Here is a 7,711-nt window from a genome sequence, read left to right as displayed (position 1 = left end):
TCCACATTGCTCTGGAGGTCCTAAAAAGTACAATAAGACAAGAAAAATAAATAAGTAGTATAAGATTTTTAAACAAAGAAAGAGTATCACAGTTTTCGTATGCATTATTAATGTGATTGTGTACATAGAAAAATCCAAAAGAATTGATAAACTATAAGAAATTGCACCAAGATTTCTGGATACAAAATCAATATACCAAAACTAGTTTTGTACCTATATACCAGTGATAAACTGTCAAAAAACGTAATTGAAAAAAAAAAAAACTCATCCATAATGCCAACAAAAATTATTAATTACCCAGGATTAATTGATTCACAAAATGTTCAAGACGTTTACAGTGAAAATTATAAAACTTTACAAAAAGTCATAAAACCGTGTCTACATAAACACAAAGTATGCTCGTGGAAGGAAAGTTCAATATTATAAAGGTAGCATTCCCCCTTAAATAAGTCTATAAATTCAATGCATTTCCAGTCTAAATTCTAACAGGTGTCTCTCAGAAAATGACAAACCGATCCTAAAATGCATATAGTATAGTAAGAGTTGAAAAATAGTCAAGCAAGCAGTGTCACTATTATCATCATCAGCAACATCTTCATGAACCCATTCAAAACGAAGTAAGAACTTCAGGTCTCTCTAGCGATACTCAATTTCTAGTGTGATTTACTTCTGAGAAGAAACAACTTGGAAAATGCAATTGCCATCTCACCGGCTACTAGAAAGACATGCCCCATGACATTGCTTTTGCCAGTACAAAGATGTTTACTGGAAGTTGTCGACTTCCAGGCCTCTGCAAGATGGTTGCAAATGACTTTTTCTGACTTTGCAAAGATTCTTCACCTGCAAATATGGTGCCAGGAGACCATAAGACACTCTTTGAATATAAAGCCAGAACATGGGTCTCTTTAGAATGAAGCAATCCATGCAGACCAAACACGATCTTGCTGTTTTTCTTGGGAATTCAGATGATCCCACCATCATTTCTCTGGCTGTGACATCTGGTACTCCAGTTGTCTTTCTGGAAACACCTTTCTAAGTAGGAAGGCAGAGTATTCCACCTAGTTCTTAGGCCTACAGTTTTGTCTACATTCGTTCATTTAACAAATGTTCTTTGAGCATGTATGCATACCTCACAAGGTTCTAAATACTAGAGATTCAGCAATAAATAAAGCTGACAGTAATGCCTTGCCCTCAAGGAGCTGACATTCTAGTTGAAGTAGGCAGATGGAAACAAGACAATTAAGTTAAAGTATATAACATTGTCTGGTAGTGATAAAAGCCTAGGAGGACAATAAAGCAGAGAAGGGAAGAGGGAGTCTATGTGAGGTGGTCGTGGCTGAGAGAAGGAGCCCTGATGGCACAGTAGTGAGGCACTCCACTGCTAATCAAAAGCTTGGGGCTTCAAACCCACCATCTTCTCCTAGGGAGAAAGATCTAGTGATCTGTTTCTGTAAAGACTACGGCCTTAGAAACCCTATGGGGCAGCTCTACTCTGTCCTATATCGTTACTATGGAATTGACTCAAGAGAAACGGGTTTGGGTTTTGGATTTTTTGTTTGTTTAGTGACTGAGGGCAGAGGGGGAAGAGTGGGAGAGAGAGGCCATGGGAGCCTCACTGAGAAGGTGGCACTTGAGTAAAGACATGGAAAAGACAAGGGAGCAAACTGTGTTGATACCTAGAGGAAGAGTGTGCTGGAAAGAGGGAATAACAAGTACGAAGTCCTTCAAGCAAGAGTGTCTGACTCATTCAGGAGGCATCAGAAAGACCCATAGGGCTGGAGGAAAGTGAGCACAGGGGCAGATTGAGAGAAGAGGTCAGAGGACTAATGGGATGGGGGCTAGTTCATGTTGGGCATTATAGACTCTTGTGGGGCTTTGGCTTTTACCTGGACCAGTAAGAAGAGATACAGAAGGGTTTTGGGCTGATGAGTGACAATAGCTGGCGTATGTTAAAGGCTCCCTCTGGCTGCAGTGTTGTGTGTAGACTGACAGGGAGGTCTGGTGGAAGCTAGAAGTCCAGCGAGGAGGCTATAGTGGTATACCCATCAATAGATAGATGGCGGCAGAGGAGAACAACTTGAAGCTTCCACTGTATGGAAGCCCAGAATCCCATGCGGGATTCAACCCTCTCAAATGCGCTTGCTGGCCCCCAAAAACACCTTGGTGGGAAATTGAATTATTTTATACTCAGTTTTATCAGAAGCATACGGGGAGAGAGTTCCGATGATGCAGCCACATCTAGGGTTTTGAAATGGATTCTATTTCACTTGAACTCAGCTGAAGACACAAGCTTCTGGAATATACCCCTCAGGGCAAAGACCAGACACCAGGTCCAAGAATCCTCTTCAGGACCATTGAAAGGAACCATTTTCTGAAGGGGTTCACATCTCCAAATATTTCTAATTCTCATCAACCCTCTAAAACAATTACAGTTTGGTAACTCTGATTTCCCGTGTCTGTTAATAAATATATGGATGTAGATAGATACAGACAAAAAAGATATGCAGTGATAAATCCCTGTTTATTCATTACTATTTGTTGACCTTATACCATGTGCCAGGCACTGCATTAAGACTTCATCATAAATTACCTAATTGAATCCCCCCAAACAACTCAGCGTGGGTGGTATAAAGACCCCAATTTTACAAATGGAAAATTGGAACTCAGAGAAAAGATGCAACTTGCCCAAGTCTGCAAGACCATTTATTTACAAAAACTGGTGGAGTTAATACTCACAGCCAAGCCAGACTGGCCTCAAAGCCTCCTGCTCTTCCACCACTCTGCATTGCCTTGAATTGGTTGACAGACGTGTTGCTATTTCTGACAGTGGATTCGCGTTGACTTCAATGGAAGGCTTTGTGGACTGGAACCTTATCTGAGCTGTTACCTTGACTCCTCTTCACTCTTAAGCTAATGGTGTAGAGCAAGGGCAAAAACAAAAACCCAAATATTGCCATCAGGTCAATTTTGACTCCTGGCTACTCCATGAGCTACCGAGTAGAGCTTCTCCTTAGGGTTTTCTTCTGTCATCTATGTGTAAGCCTTTCTGCTCCAGCACCACTGGGTGAGCTCGAACAGCCAACCTTTAGGCTAGTAGTCGAGTGCAACCGACTTGGATCATCTAGGGACCTTGGTGTAGAGCTGCTGTTTGGTGCCATCAAGTCAATTTTTTTGACTCATAGAAACTCCGTGTGACAAAGGAGAACTGTCCCATGGGGTTTTCTAAGTTGAAATCTTATGGGAATAGATAGATCACCAGGTCTTTCTCCCATGGAGCTCCTGGGTGGGTTCAAACCGCCAACCTTTCCAGTTAGCAGCTGAGCACTTAACCGTTGCACCACCAGGGCAGGAGTTGATAAACTTGTTCTTAAAAAGCCAGGTAATAAATACTTTAGGCTTTGCAAGCCCTATGGTCTCTGTTGCATCTACTCAACTGTGCTGCATGAAAGCAGCCACAGATAACACAGAAATGAATGTGTGTGACTGTGTTCCAATAAAATTTGATTTACAAAAAGAGGCAGCAGGTTGGACTTGGCCCATGAGCCATAGTTTGCTGACCCCTTATATAGAGGCTGAAAGAATGGCTTCAGGAACTAGGTTGACTGGGTTCAAATTCTAGTTGTACTGCCTACTGGATGTATAACCTTTGCGAAGTTATTTAACCTCACCATATAAAATGGGTATAGAGCCTTATAGCTGATTGTGAGGATTAAAAGATAACTAAATATATATGCTATTTAGGAATTTGTAAAATGAAAAGTATTATTGTTTACCCCCCTTCAAGATTAGAGCCCTGCTGGCACAGTGGTTAAGAGCTATGGAAAGCTACACCTGCTAACCAAAAAGTCAGCGGTTTGATCCACTGGCAACTCCTTAGAAACCCTATGGGGCAGGTCTACTCTGCTCTTTAGGGGTGCCAAGAGTTGGAATCGAATTGACGGCAATGGGTTTGGTTTTTCCTTCTTCAAGGTTATTTAATGAAAACTAAGATTGAGTTTCACACAACAGGCTCCAGTCAAGCCAAGCTAGCCGGCATTAAGATCTCAAAGTCAAGAGTGTCATGTTTTGGATCAGATCATGTAGATTTTCTGAACCCACTCTTAATGTACTCACCCAGCTCACATCTACTGAGCACCTACTATGTGCTTGGGGCCAGGCTGGAGGGTGCTTATGCCCGGTCTTACTCTGTGTTAATGTTGGAGTTTGAGGCCACACCCATCTCAGTTATCAATGGGGGGAAAAAAACTTTCAGACAAAACAATTAATTTAGTGTTTCGAAACCAATCCATTCAGAAGAGACTCTGAGGTCCTTAAGTACAATTCACATCTGGATTTGCCTCTGACTGTGTTTGGTCCTTACAGTTTAACCCCCGGGATATTAACTGAAGCACTAGAAAATACCTCTGGTCAGTTTCATTACTTAATGGCACTTGGGTTTTCTAACGCATCTTAATAAGAGCTGCTGCATATGCATAGACTAGTCTAGATTTTACAAGGAACAGTTTGTGCCAATTAAAATTAAAAAAAAAAAATCTGACCACATTTTCCTTAGGCTTAAAATATACTTCTTTTCTCCTGTTAATTTTTGTAAATATGATTGTACTTTAAAATAATGATGATTTTGTTTAAACTTATCTGTATTTTTTTGTCTATAAAATTAATTGCTATAAAAATCTGTCGGCTTAATGTATATATCTGAGTTGAGTTCCCTAATATTACTGAGTACACACAGATGCATTCTCCCAAATGTTAATTAACTTCTCAAACAATGGTAGCCTTGTTCTAGACATAAGATTTTGTTTTGTTAACTTGACTTATTTTAAGAATTAAGTGTACCATTTGCCAATTAAATTACTCCGAGCAGACTCTAAAACTTTGTGCTTAAAACCTGATTTGATAAAAAGCCATCTGAAATCTTAGTTCACGTTGCTCGCTCAGAATGTGGGACCACTAGTAGTCCACGCGTGATACAAGATTTGGATTTCACAAGTTTTCATTTTAGTTTGAAAGCATATTTAAAAAATAAATAAATTTAAGCCATACTCATGTTAATTTCTTAACTATTAACTGGGTTCAATTCAAATTTATTGAAAGGAAAAAGGAGGCAATGACAGCAACAACAACAACCACAAAACAAATTCCAAACCCAATAGGAAGGAATCGTGAAATGAGCACTTTTTTCAAAGTTGGCCCTTGTTCAAGCTGCATCTGATCACACAATCTTTTAAAAAGCACAGTTCAAGTCTCCATTTAATTATGTAATAGCATAAATGGAATTACATGGCTGATGAAGTTCAGGGCTTCAGCTCAAGTACACACTGGGGTGGGGAGAGCGGGTCTGACTTCGTTCATTTGGCCATCGAATCAGCCTGTGGTACCTCCACTGCTCGCCTTCCTGTCCACTAAATCATAGTCGCTGAGGGGGATGAAATCTTTCATATTAATGGTGTCTCAGCCACCTTGTAAACACGATCGTAATGCAAGGTTAATAACTGTTTTACAGGAATGCATTAAATACTCCTTCTCTCATCTGTGTGTGTTTTGGGAGGGGGGTACAAGGATTAGCTAATGGAAAGGCTTTCGGTGTTGTAGAGGAGCCCAACGTTGAACTCTGGGTGGAGACTAGGTAAACTTTCTAACACTCAAGTCTATCTGATCTCTATACATTACTCATTGTCTACCTTGCAAGCAGCCTCCACATTGCTAATAAGGTGCAAAGGACCTTCAGATTGCCCCTCAACTCCTTATATTGTAGGCAAGTAAAACATAGGTGAGTAACTTTGGCCATGGATCACACCTTGAGTAACTAAAACTGGTGTCTGGCTCTTGTGATTCAAAGCCACAGTTAATGGGTCCATACCATCCACTGAGGTCCTCTATGCTCAAATCACCAGGCTAGCCACCCTTGTCCCACGGAACCATCAACACTATCATGGCATGTTTCACAATGTCTTGCTGTCAGGTCTTGGTTTTCCCCAGGAGATGTGGAATTCTTCAAGGGATTGCGTTTCTGTATTCTCAGCGTCTACAACAAGGTTTATCACACATTTACAAACAGAACTATGGCCTGAAAACTGTATATGCATTAAGATTCCACTTGATACTTTTCATGGATTAACTCAGGGAGGTTTTTTTTTCTTCCAGGTAAGAAAATACAGACTCAGCAAAGTCTGATAATTTTGCCAGGATCTCATGGTCAGTAAGTGGCAAAATTGGGATTTGAACCCAAGTCTGTCTCCAAACTCAAACTCTTTCTATCACACCCAGAAAAAATGTCAGGTAGGAAGTAACAAGTTCATGCAGAAACCATATTTAATGCACCAAGAAACTTGGAGAAACGATCACTACCAGCCTGGAATGTTCTTTAGCTTATCTACCCTCTAAACAACAAAAAAAAAACAAACACGTTGCCACTGAGTCAATTCGGACCCATGGTGACCCTAAACCGAAAACCCAAACCCGTTGCAGCTGAGTCAATTCCAACTCACAGCGAACCTATAGGGTAGAGTAGAACTGTCCCAGGTTGTTCCCAAGGAACGCCTGATGGATTCGAACTGCTGATCTTTTGGTTAGCGGCCATAGCTCCTAATCACTATGCCACCAGAGTTTCCAGCAACCCTATAGGAATCTTAAATAACAGCTGAGTCTAAGAGTTTCCTCTCTGCTGATTTTTCAATAGGAGTAAGTCCACAGACGTGTGCCACACCTTTCTGCCATTAGGCCTGAGAGCCAAAGAGATTAGCTTTGGGAATGTCAGTAGAGGAGGAAGAGAACATGAAGTCCTGATTAATCAGAGCACATGCCGTGGAACTTCCAACGTAAGCCCCAAATAGCTGTGCTAATACAGGGCAGGCAGACACCAGTCCGTGAGCCACTGAGCGAATTGTGCTTTAGCCTGTTAGTGGTGGGGTGATCCAACCATGGCTCATGCAGAGAGCCAGCTGCCAGAGCCACTTGCAAGTCGCAGAGATGTCCCCTCCCTGCCACCATATCTCTATCCTTCTCCTCATAATCACCGAACTGCCTCTTAAAGTCGTGAAGCTAATGTTTGATCATCTAGCCTCTCTTGAGCTAGGCTTACTGGTCATTGGCCCCAGCACCAACTTACGTTATCTATAAAAAAAACTAGGTGGGTAGCAATATTTCTGACCTTGGAAGCTGACATCATAAAACGGATGCCTTCTCACAACTTGCTGTCATCAGAGATAAGCCTTCTGGTCCAAATGACCAAGGGTGATTTCCAGAGTAACTATTTTTGTGTTTTGTGCTCTACTACCTTGCTTCTTCTTTTTTTTTTTTTTTTAACCTCTATGGTTATATCCAGGAGGCATTGGTGGTTCAGTGGTAGAATGCTTGCCTTTCATGTGGGAGACCTGGGTTTGATTCCCAGCCAATGTCCTTCAGGCATAGCTACTGCCCATTGGTCATGTTGCTATGATGCTGAACAGGTTTCAGCTGTGTTTCCAGACTAAGATGGACTAGGAAGAATGGCCTGGAGATCTACTTCAGAAAATCAGCCAGTAGAAACCCTGTGGATCACAACGATCTGATCCATAACTGATCATGGGGATGGCAAAGGACTGGGCAGAGTTTCATTCCATTGTGCGGTGGGATTGAAAAGAGTGGAGCGCCTACTGGAAGGCAGCTAACAGCAATGACTGTATTCACTTTGACTCTTGCAATAAAATCCTCTTCAAATTTAAAGGTCATC

General features: G+C 41.4%; 1 non-coding gene across 1 annotated transcript; it reads left to right on the top strand.

The window, feature by feature from the left end:
• Positions 1 to 7,327: 7,327 nt before the first annotated feature.
• Positions 7,328 to 7,398, top strand: TRNAE-UUC (transfer RNA glutamic acid (anticodon UUC)). The gene has a single exon. It is a non-coding gene; the product is annotated as a tRNA-Glu (tRNA).
• Positions 7,399 to 7,711: the final 313 nt, after the last annotated feature.

This window comes from Loxodonta africana, chromosome 21 (genome assembly GCF_030014295.1).
Source record: "Loxodonta africana isolate mLoxAfr1 chromosome 21, mLoxAfr1.hap2, whole genome shotgun sequence".
Lineage (NCBI taxonomy): Eukaryota > Metazoa > Chordata > Mammalia > Proboscidea > Elephantidae > Loxodonta > Loxodonta africana.
Note: the sequence above shows the minus strand (reverse complement) of the source record. Positions and strands in the feature narration are given on the sequence as shown.